This window comes from Bombina bombina, chromosome 12 (genome assembly GCF_027579735.1).
Source record: "Bombina bombina isolate aBomBom1 chromosome 12, aBomBom1.pri, whole genome shotgun sequence".
NCBI classification, from domain to species: Eukaryota; Metazoa; Chordata; class Amphibia; order Anura; family Bombinatoridae; genus Bombina; species Bombina bombina.
Window position 1 is genome coordinate 58,592,893 of NC_069510.1, and position 12,344 is coordinate 58,605,236.

Genomic DNA, 12,344 nt, shown 5'->3' on the forward strand with positions numbered 1-12,344 from the left:
GATATTAAACTCAGCAGGTGGTATAACAAATATTTGGAAACACATTAAGGGGAAACCAATTTTACAGAACACTGCCCCTTTAACAGGAAGAGTATTAATGGCACAGTGTTAATAAAGGATATGAAATGATGAGTAATGGGATCTACATAACATAAGTGTATGAGAGAGAGGAACTGGGTGATAAATAAAATGAAAACTGTGTAACCATTAGGGAGAAAGATGGTAAGAGGTTTTTTTTACCAGAAAATAGAGAAAAAACTCAGAAGAAAGCCAAGTGGAAAAAAGGGTATAGAGTTCAAGGAAAACCATGTGGTGTGGGGGCAGGCTCGTACACCACCAGGGTGAGAGCTAGGGGTAAATTCTTATATAGTATTGTGGATAAAATAAGTTTTATCAGCCTATTACCCAAAGTTAGTTGTCCAGTGTTACACTAGGTCATAACCAGACAGACATTCTTCTATAACACATACTTCTCTTTCTCTAGTACAGCAACGCCTTCACCAGGCATGTAACTGCTTACTTTTTTTAGTCCTAAGCACTTTCCCACCTGGGTGTTAAGCGGACTTGAGGTTATTTTTATTTTGTTTTGTTTTTTTAAATTTATATTTTTTTTAACTTTAAAAAAAAAAAAAATCAGATCCCCAAGACTTATACCGTTGGAAAGGTTAGGCGATTATCTTTCCAACGGTGGGTCTTGGGGGTCAGTAGCTGCTTATATGCCTTAGATACAGGCTTCTAAGCAGCATGCCCCCTTTCCCTAAACATGTCATTGTGATTTTTAAATAAAGTTGCACGGCGACATCATCACGTCACTGCGCGTGACGTCACCGTGCAAAACATGAAGCCCTGGCGATGCCTGTCACTATACAGGCCCGATCGCCGGGGTAGGATCGGGTGGGAGCCCCCATATCTTCCTCAAGGTGGGAGAGTGCTAGCGACTAATCTAGCAACACCTCCACCGGGCGTTACAGCCAATCACAAACCATCCCTTGTGGGATCTGCGAAAATGCCAGCCACATAGACCCAAATATAAGCAAACCCCTAACAAACTCCCCCATTACTAGTTTGTCCAATGGTATGGACAAAAGAAATATACAATATGTTAAAAAAAGGGGGGTTACAATTTTAAGAAATTGCAGTTTTATCTGCAGATAATTTCCTGTTAGCTTGGGCCTTAATTGGATCCTATTGCCATGACTAGATTAAAAAGTAGTAAACAATAGGTGGGGGAAAAACACAGAACTACAAAAATATATGCTGCAAAAAGTGTAAAAGATTTATTGATATACAACAGAGGACAAAACTTTTTTTTCACCTTTAGCAGAAGAGGACTGAAGGATGTCCAACTTGTAATGAGACACAAAAGGTATGGAGATTTTTCCAGACTGCAGCTTGCCAAATCTTCTGAAGCAGAGGCATTAGCCTGCAAAGCCCAGGACGTGGATACTTTCCTAGTTGAGTGAACCTTAATGCCATCAGGAATAACAACTTGCTGATGCTTGTACGCTGTGATGATACACTTGAGAGTGCAAACAGCAATAGTCTCCTTGCTGGAGCACAACCTTTCCACTTTCCAAAGGGAATAACCAACAAGTTCTTTTTTTAGGAAGAAACACTAGTACTATATAAAGGACTACCTTGTTTTGGTGAAAAACTGTATAAGGGAGAATCTGCTGAGAGAGTTTGAAGTTCAGAAAATTGTCTGGCCAAAGTGACAGAAGAAAAACGGTTTTCAAAGTAAGGTACAATAAATTAACAGGAAAATGTGAACAGAGAAGGGGAGCTATTTGTTTACAATGTTCAGTACGTTAATACAAGTGGTAAGGAATTACTAACATCTAATTAAGATAATATATAGAAAGAATCTTCTTAGTGTCAATGCGTGTACAATATGTAAAAGGATATAATATGAACTTTTAAGTTTGATGAACGATAGTAGATACAAAAACATAATTTATGCTTACCTGATAAATTCCTTTCTTCTGTAGTGTGATCAGTCCACGGGTCATCATTACTTGTGGGATATTAACTGCTCCCCTACAGGAAGTGCAAGAGGATTCACCCAGCAGAGTTGCTATATAGCTCCTCCCCTCTACGTCACCTCCAGTCATTCGACCAAGGACCAACGAGAAAGGAGAAGCCAAGGGTGTAGTGGTGACTGGAGTATAATTTAAAAAATATTTACCTGCCTTAAAAAACAGGGCGGGCCGTGGACTGATCACACTACAGAAGAAAGGAATTTATCAGGTAAGCATAAATTATGTTTTCTTCTGTTAAGTGTGATCAGTCCACGGGTCATCATTACTTGTGGGATACCAATACCAAAGCAAAAGTACACGGATGACGGGAGGGATAGGCAGGCTCTTTATACAGAAGGAACCACTGCCTGAAGAACCTTTCTCCCAAAAATAGCCTCCGAGGAAGCAAAAGTGTCAAATTTGTAAAATTTGGAAAAAGTATGAAGCGAAGACCAAGTTGCAGCCTTGCAAATCTGTTCAACAGAGGCCTCATTCTTAAAGGCCCAAGTGGAAGCCACAGCTCTAGTGGAATGAGCTGTAATTCTTTCAGGAGGCTGCTGTCCAGCAGTCTCATAAGCTAAACGAATTATGCTACGAAGCCAAAAAGAGAGAGAGGTAGCAGAAGCTTTTTGACCTCTCCTCTGACCAGAGTAAACGACAAACAGGGAAGACGTTTGTCGAAAATCTTTAGTTGCCTGTAAATAAAATTTAAGGGCACGAACTACATCCAGATTGTGCAAAAGACGTTCCTTCCTCGAAGAAGGATTTGGGCACAAGGATGGAACAACAATCTCCTGATTGATATTCCTGTTAGTGACTACCTTAGGTAAGAACCCAGGCTTAGTACGCAGAACTACCTTATCCGAGTGAAAAATCAAATAAGGAGAATCACAATGTAAGGCTGATAACTCAGAGACTCTTCGAGCCGAGGAAATAGCCATTAAAAATAGAACTTTCCAAGATAACAACTTTATATCAATGGAATGAAGGGGTTCAAACGGAACACCCTGTAAAACGTTAAGAACAAGGTTTAAACTCCATGGTGGAGCCACAGCTTTAAACACAGGTTTAATCCTGGCCAAAGCCTGACAAAAAGCCTGAACGTCTGGAACTTCTGACAGACGCTTGTGTAACAGAATGGACAGAGCTGAGATCTGTCCCTTTATGGAACTAGCGGATAACCCCTTTTCTAAACCTTCTTGTAGAAAAGACAATATCCTAGGAATCCTAACCTTACTCCAAGAGTAACCTTTGGATTCGCACCAATATAGGTATTTACGCCATATTTTATGGTAAATCTTTCTGGTGACAGGCTTCCTAGCCTGTATTAAGGTATCAATAACTGACTCAGAAAAACCACGCTTTGATAAGATCAAGCGTTCAATTTCCAAGCAGTCAGCTTCAGAGAAGTTAGATTTTGATGTTTGAAAGGACCCTGAATCAGAAGGTCCTGTTTCAGAGGTAACGACCAAGGTGGACAGAATGACATGTCCACCAGATCTGTATACCAAGTCCTGCGTGGCCATGCAGGCGCTATTAGAATCACTGATGCTTTCTCCTGTTTGATTCTGGCAATCAATCGAGGAAGCATCGGGAAAGGTGGAAACACATAAGCCATCCTGAAGGTCCATGGTGCTGTCAAGGCATCTATCAGGACCGCTCCCGGATCCCTGGATCTGGACCCGTAGCGCGGAAGCTTGGCGTTCTGTCGAGACGCCATGAGATCTATCTCTGGTTTGCCCCAACGTGGAAGTATTTGGGCAAAGACCTCTGGATGAAGTTCCCACTCCCCCGGATGAAAAGTCTGACGACTTAAGAAATCCGCCTCCCAGTTCTCCACTCCCGGGATGTGGATTGCAGACAGGTGGCAAGAGTGAGACTCTGCCCAGCGAATTATCTTCGATACTTCCATCATTGCTAGGGAGCTTCTTGTCCCTCCCTGATGGTTGATATAAGCTACAGTCGTGATGTTGTCCGACTGGAACCTGATGAACCCCCGAGTTGCTAACTGGGGCCAAGCCAGAAGAGCATTGAGGACTGCTCTCAATTCCAGAATGTTTATTGGAAGAAGACTCTCCTCCTGATTCCATAGTCCCTGAGCCTTCAGAGAATTCCAGACAGCGCCCCAACCTAGTAGGCTGGCGTCTGTTGTTACAATTGACCAGTCTGGCCTGCTGAATGGCATTCCCCTGGACAGATGTGGCCGATAAAGCCACCATAGAAGAGAATTTCTGGTCTCTTGAATGGAATGAAGGACACGGCATGCATTTTGAAGTTTTGTTAACCTGTCCTCTGTCAGGTAAATCTTCATTTCTACAGAATCTATCAGAGTCCCCAGGAAGGGAACTCTTGTGAGTGGAAAGAGAGAACTTTTCTCTTCGTTCACTTTCCATCCATGCGACCTTAGAAATGCCAGTACTATCTCTGTATGAGATTTGGCAGTTTGAAAGCTTGAAGCTTGTATCAGTATGTCGTCTAAGTACGGAGCTACTGAAATTCCTCGCGGTCTTAGTACCGCCAGAAGAGTGCCCAGAACCTTTGTGAAGATTCTTGGAGCCGTAGCCAGTCCGAATGGAAGAGCTACAAACTGGTAATGCCTGTCTAAAAAGGCAAACCTTAGATACCGGTAATGACTTCTGTGAATCGGTATGTGAAGATAAGCATGCTTTAAATCCACTGTGGTCAAGTACTGACCCTCTTGGATCATGGGCAAAATTGTTCGAATAGTTTCCATCTTGAACGATGGAACTCTTAGGAATTTGTTTAGGATCTTTAAATCCAAGATTGGCCTGAAGGTTCCCTCTTTTTGGGAACTACAAACAGATTTGAGTAAAACCCTTGTCCTTGTTCCAACCGCGGAACTGGATGGATCACTCCCATTAATAAAAGATCTTGTACGCAGCGTAGAAACGCTTCCTTCTTTGTTAGGTTTGTTGACAACCTTGACAGATGAAATCTCCCTCTTGGGGGAGAGGATTTGAAGTCCAGAAGGTATCCCTGAGATATGATCTCTAACGCCCAGGGATCCTGAACATCTCTTGCCCAAGCCTGGGCGAAGAGGGAAAGTCTGCCCCCCACTAGATCTGGTCCCGGATCGGGGGCCCTCAATTCATGCTGTCTTAGGGGCAGCAGCAGGTTTTCTGGCCTGTTTGCCCCTGTTCCAGGACTGGTTAGGTTTCCAGCCTTGTCTGTAGCGAGCAACAGCTCCTTCCTGTTTTGGTGCAGAGGAAGTTGATGCTGCTCCTGCTTTGAAATTACGAAAGGAACGAAAATTGGACTGTCTAGCCTTGGCTTTGGCCTTGTCCTGAGGCAGGGCATGACCTTTACCTCCTGTAATGTCATCAATAATCTCTTTCAAGCCGGGCCCGAATAAGGTCTGCCCTTTGAAAGGAATATTAAGCAATTTAGATTTAGACGTAACATCAGCTGACCAGGATTTTAGCCACAGAGCTCTGCGTGCCTGAATGGCGAATCCTGAATTTTTAGCCGCAAGTTTAGTTAAATGTACTACGGCATCTGAAATAAATGAATTAGCTAACTTAAGGAATTTAAGTTTGTGTGTGATGTCATCTAGTGTGGATGATTGAAGTGTCTCTTCCAGAGACTCAAACCAAAATGCTGCTGCAGCCGTGACAGGCGCAATACATGCAAGAGGTTGCAATATAAACCCTTGTTGAACAAACATTTTCTTAAGGTAACCCTCTAATTTTTTATCCATTGGATCTGAAAAAGCACAGCTATCCTCCACTGGGATAGTGGTACGCTTAGCTAAAGTAGAAACTGCTCCCTCCACCTTAGGGACCATTTGCCATAAGTCCCGTGTGGCGGCGTCTATTGGAAACATTTTTCTGAATATAGGAGGGGGTGAGAAAGGCACACCGGGTCTATCCCACTCCTTAGTAACAATGTCAGTAAGTCTCTTAGGTATAGGAAAAACGTCAGTACTCGTCGGTACCGCAAAATATTTATCCAACCTACACATTTTTTCTGGGATTGCAACTGTGTTACAATCATTCAGAGCCGCTAATACCTCCCCTAGTAACACACGGAGGTTCTCAAGCTTAAATTTAAAATTTGAAATGTCTGAGTCCAGTTTATTTGGATCAGAACCGTCACCCACAGAATGAAGCTCTCCGTCTTCACGTTCTGCAAACTGTGACGCAGTATCAGACATGGCCCTTGCATTATCAGCGCACTCTGTTCTCATCCCAGAGTGATCACGTTTACCTCTTAGTTCTGGTAGTTTAGCCAAAACTTCAGTCATAACAGTAGCCATATCTTGTAATGTGATTTGTAATGGCCGCCCAGATGCACTCGGCGCTACAATATCACGCACCTCCTGAGCGGGAGATGCAGGTACTGACACGTGAGGCGAGTTAGTTGGCATAACTCTCCCCTCGTTGTTTGGTGAAATATGTTCAATTTGTACAGATTGACTATTTTTTAAAGTAGCATCAATACATTTAGTACATAAATTTCTATTGGGCTCCACTTTGGCATTAACACATATAGCACAGAGATATTCCTCTGAATCAGACATGTTTAACACACTAGCAAATAAACAGCAACTTGGAAATACTTTTCAAAGTAATTTACAAATAATATGAAAACGAACTGTGCCTTTAAGAAGCACAGAAAATATTATAACAGATAAAATAATTAAGTTATAGCATCAATCTTTGTCAGAATATACAGTTTTAGCAAAGGATTGTTCCCCTCAGCAAATGATAACTAACCCAGGCAGCAGAAAAAAAAAACACAAATAAACGTTTTTTATATCACAGTCAATACAATCAGCACAGCTCTGCTGTGAATGATTACTTCCCTCAAAAAAGACTCTTGAGATCCCTGAACTCTGTAGAGATGAACCGGATCATGCAGGAAGAAAATGAACCTCTGACTGAGTTTTTTCTGATGCATAGTGAAAGCACCAAAATGGCCCCTCCCCCACACACATAACAGTGAGAGGGATCAGTGAACTGCTCTAATTTAAATCAAAACTATTGCCAAGTGGAAAAAAAGTGCCCAAAACATTTTTTCACCCAGTACCTCAGAGAAAAAAACGTTTTTACATGCCAGCAAAAAAACGTTTTACCTCAATAATTAATTGTCATTTAAAACCTATTGCAAGTCCCTGCAAAATAGGTTAAGTCTATGTATACAGTTTAAAAGCCAGAGAAGTACCATTTCCCAGAAAACTGAAGTGTAAAATATACATACATGACAGCCTGATATCAGCTACATCTACTGCATTCAAGGCTGAGTTTACATTATAACGGTATGGCAGGATTTTCTCATCAATTCCATGTCAGAAAATAATAAACTGCTACATACCTCTTTGCAGATTAATCTGCCTGCTGTCCCCTGATCTGAAGTTTACCTCTCCTCAGATGGCCGAGAAACAGCAATATGATCTTAACTACTCCGGCTAAAATCATAGAAAAACTCAGGTAGATTCTTCTTCAAATTCTACCAGAGAAGGAATAACACACTCCGGTGCTATTATAAAATAACAAACTTTTGATTGAAGATATAAAAACTAAATATATCACCATAGTCCTCTCACACATCCTATCTAGTCGTTGGGTGCAAGAGAATGACTGGAGGTGACGTAGAGGGGAGGAGCTATATAGCAACTCTGCTGGGTGAATCCTCTTGCACTTCCTGTAGGGGAGCAGTTAATATCCCACAAGTAATGATGACCCGTGGACTGATCACACTTAACAGAAGAAATAATATTTATGCTGCCTACAGCTAAGATACCCAGTGATAGTAGGAATTAAATCTAAACCTCAAAATATACAAAAAGTGAAAAAGGTACAAAATATAATAGGGAATGATACATATAAATGATACAATATAGTAAGTAATGCAGCTTTATTGCATGAAATAATATAAGATATCAATGGAAGGATAAAATTGAGCTCATGAAAAGAAAAATATAAAAATAAATTGGAGTATAAAAAATAAAAATAAATTATCTCACTGCAGTGGATATATGTGGTTAGATAAAAAATGTTTTATAAAACAATTTTAGTAACCGGGTCCCGTAATGAAACCTCAATGATTAAAGTGCTGGTGGCAATAGTCTTTGAATCGTAGGTAGTAAAAAAATACTTGTAGAGGCGTTTTTATGCCGTCATTTTAAAGTAGTTCGTAATGTGATCCTTACTGAAAAAGGCTTGTAAATTACAGTTAGAGTATTTTCAATGCGGCACTTTTTTTCAATTATTTAAAATAACAGTACCTGTGTGTAGTGTCACCCGTTTGGAGTTTCAGGCAGACTTACTCACGCTTGAGGTCAAATATTTATGCGGTTGGTAATTCCAGGTCACAGGTGTTGTGACCAGCCAATAGTAGAGATTTTGTGTGGCCTGATGGGTTGAAACCGCTCAACCTCTATAGTGGATGATGAAAGTTGTGGTATGTTGCAAATGCTATTAGTAATAGCTGATGTGTCAATTCGGATGCGATCCAAGTGCTAATAGTATTAGCTGGCGTATCAGTAGGGAAAGTCAAAGCATTTCTTAAACTTATATGGTTTTCCAAAGTCCAGACGATCTGGATAGACGTGAAATCCACACAGGCTGCAGTGTTATACCTTCGTGAGGTTTGCAGGGGTTTCACTTTCCAAATAAGACTGCTATGTAATCTAGATGATTAATAATAGAAGTGTGTGATATCCGGAAGCCTAAAACCAAAGGCTTAGAGGGCTAAAATGTTTTTGTAACCAACGAATAAAAAGCTACAATAGCTTATTTGGTACTGTAGAGTTTCTTTGGGTAGATAATGCAAGTGACGGTTATGGGCAAATCTATGCGTTTCGGCCGTAGCCTTTATCAAGATTGGGTATCTTAGCTGTAGGCAGCATAAATATTATTTTTGTATCTACTATCGTTCATCAAACTTAAAGTTCATATTATATCCTTTTACATATTGTACACGCATTGACACTGAGAAGATTCTTTCTATATGTTATCTTAATTAGATGTTAGTAATACCATACACATTTAGCCATTGTTTTTTATATTCCTTACCACTTGTATTAACGTACTGAACATTGTAAACAAATAGCTCCCCTTTTCTGTTCACATTTTCTTGTCCAAATTTGACAATTGTTTGGAGGAATAATTGTCGTTATAGGGTCTGAGCATTTATCTTTTTATTACAATATATATATATATATATATATATATATATATATATATATATATCTTTTCTTTGGTGCACTCACTCTAAATTTGCTTTTCACAATAAATTAACAGGCCATAATGATTCAAAAGGGGTTAACATTAAAGCAGAATAAAACAGGTGAAAATCACAAAGAGGGAAAAAAGAGTGGAGGTTTGACATGCAGAATCGCTTGAAAAAACTACCCATCCAAATCCTCCATTGCCCATTTAACCCCAGTAATCGCAAAGATGGCTGAAACTTGAACTTTCAAGGTTGACAAACTCAGACACTTCTGATATCATGAAAAAGAAACTCTAAACTGTAGATGCAGACACTTGATCCAAAGAGAGCATTTACACCAGGTACTAAAACTGTTCTAGACTGAAGAAGTAGAAGGCTTCCTGGACTGGAGCACAAAGTCTATAAGGCATTCTGAAAGCCCTAACTTCTGAAAGCAGCACCATTCAGCATCCATACCCTGAGGGAAAGAGACCAAGCATCAGGATGAAATACTGGCCCTTGATGACAGAGATCTGGAAGAACTGGAAGATTTTTTTGAGGATCCACAGCAAGTTTGAGTATCATGGGAAACCAAGATCTTCTGGAACACCAAGGTAGGACTGCAAATTTCTGAAGAACCATTAAGATGAGGGAAAAATGAGGAAACACACATATGCCAGGCTGAAATCCCACCTTTGGGATAAACCATATGTTGCCTGATGGAAAAAGAATGAAAAACGGATCCAACTGATGATTGCCTGGCTGGCCTACACTTGAAATGTGGTCAGGAAACTGTAAGATTCAACTGCCATACTCTCTGAAGAATAGAATGTCTGCTCAGAAAATCTGCTGGAAGGTTGCTGCAACATGGAAGAGGAACTGCAATGATGAAGGCCAAATATTCTTGACCTCATGAAAATAAAAAGCTTTGCCCAGAAGGCTTATCCAGTCTCTTACAAGTTTATAATCCCGTAACTGAATAGACTGGAGCACCCCAAGGCAAAACATGCTGCAATCTGATCACAGAAAATGCAGCATGTCTGTAGAAAGAACGGCAGTGGCAGTTAAAATAATTTATTTCCTGTACTTTTAATTTCTATCTTTAGGTGTCACTGTTCAGCTCTATCTCAACGTAAATATTTACTACATTTCTCTCTCTACAATTTCCTCCCCCTTCCTGAACTCCAGTGCGGTACAGGGTAACAGCACATTGCAGAAAAGGTAAGTCAGGGCTTAATACATTTATTTTAAGTCTAGGAGCCAACCAAAATACTTAGGAGCCAGATTTTGTTTTTGTTCTTTAATAAATGTGTGTATGTGTAGAGATCACAGAGGCTGAAACATTCCCAAATAAGTTAATTGGATATGGATTACCAGGCCATTTTCAGAATAATGTAATAAATAAATGTAATAAATAAATATATATATTGAGACTCATTTCTAAGTGCCATCCTTTAGGAAGCAAATACTATACATCAGCAGCATAAGCATGGAGCAGCAGACCCCCCAAAATAAGCATATAGACCCCAGCAGTACAGTAGAGCAGGTTCCCAGGCAGACTGACACTGTGGGATCGTACAGCAGACATCAGCGAGGCTGTACATGAACCTGTACTCATGCACACTGAAAATAGGCAATGGAGAAGTTCCTCATATGATAAACAAATATACTTTAATTCAAGGCAGGATCAGACATAAACACCACAACGTTTCGGGGCCATTGCCCCTTAATCATGTGATCTGAGGAGGGGGAAAAATGCAGCAACACCGGCTCCTCAGACACTGCAGAAAATGTTTCACTAAAAAAATCTCATTGCATAAAATGAAAAAAGTTCTGCCTCTGGGCTAGGGCATAGATTTCAACTTTATTTTTTTCTTTGGGGGCAGAAAAATAGAGTTTTGAATAGTGTTGAACTGAGCCCCCAAAAACTGCAAGTCTTAAGATGGCTGTAAGTGACTTTCTCCTGACTGAGAAGTCAACTGTGATGACTTACATAGAGAAGAACTGAATACTGATCTAATTCTGCTTGCTGTCTTGAGCTTGCAACAACAAGGATGTTACTCAAGTAGTGAAAAAACATAAATTATGCTTACCTGATAATTTAATTTCCATCTGTGGGAGGAGAGTCCACAGCTTCATTCATTACTTGTGGGAATTAAGAACCTGGCCACCAGGAGGAGGCAAAGACACCCCAGCCAAAGGCTTAAATACCTCCCCCACTCCCCTCATCCCCCAGTCATTCTGCCAAGGGAACAAGGAACAGTAAGCGAAATATCAGGGTATAAATGTTGCCAGAAGAATAAAAAGAAATTTAGGTCCGCCCACCGGAGAAACGGACGGGAGCCGTGGACTCTCCTCCCACAGATGGAAATTAAATTATCAGGTAAGCATAATTTATGTTTTCCATCTTAATGGGAGGAGAGTCCATGGCTTCATTCATTACTTGTGGGAAACAAAATACCCAAGCTCTAGAGGACACTGAATGAAAAAAAACGGGAGGGTAAAAGGAGGCGAACCCTAAACTGAGGGCACCACACCCTGCAGAACCTTTCTCCTAAAAGCTGCTTACACCTAAGCAAAGACATCAAATTTGTAAAATTTAGCAAAAGTATGTGAGGACCAAGTAGCCGCCTTACAAATCTGCTCCATAGAAGCCTCATTCTTAAAGGCCCAAGAAGAGGCCACAGCCCTAGTAGAGTGAACCGTAATCCTCTGAGGAGGCTTATGTCCTGCTGTCTCATAGGCCAAACGGATAATGCTCCTTAACCAAAAAGATAGGAAAGTTGAAGAGGCACTCTGCCCCCTGTGTTTCCCCGAATACACAACAAATAAAGACGAAGTGTGTCTGAATTCTTCCGTGGTCTGAATCTTCAGGCCATGAAAGAATTCAGAACGTCAAGGCTCGAACCACATCCAAATTATGAAGCAACCTTTCCATTGACGAAGAAGGGTTAGGACACAAGGAAGAAACTACTATTTCCTGATTGAGGTTACGATTTGACAACCCAGTGCGAAGAACAGCCTTATCGGCATAAAAAACTAGGTAAGGAGGCTCACATTGCAAGGCCACCAACTCAAAGACTCTGTGTGCCGATGCAACAGCCAGTAAGAATAGAACCTTCCAAGAAAGAATTTTAATGTTAAGTGAATGCA

The 12,344-nt window shown here is 40.7% G+C and overlaps 1 protein-coding gene across 1 annotated transcript in view; it reads right to left on the reverse strand.

Annotated features, from left to right (window-relative positions):
• CDK20 (cyclin dependent kinase 20) overlaps positions 1–12,344 on the reverse strand; it is a 164,462-nt gene that overhangs the window by 63,725 nt on the left and 88,393 nt on the right. The window lies entirely within an intron of this gene.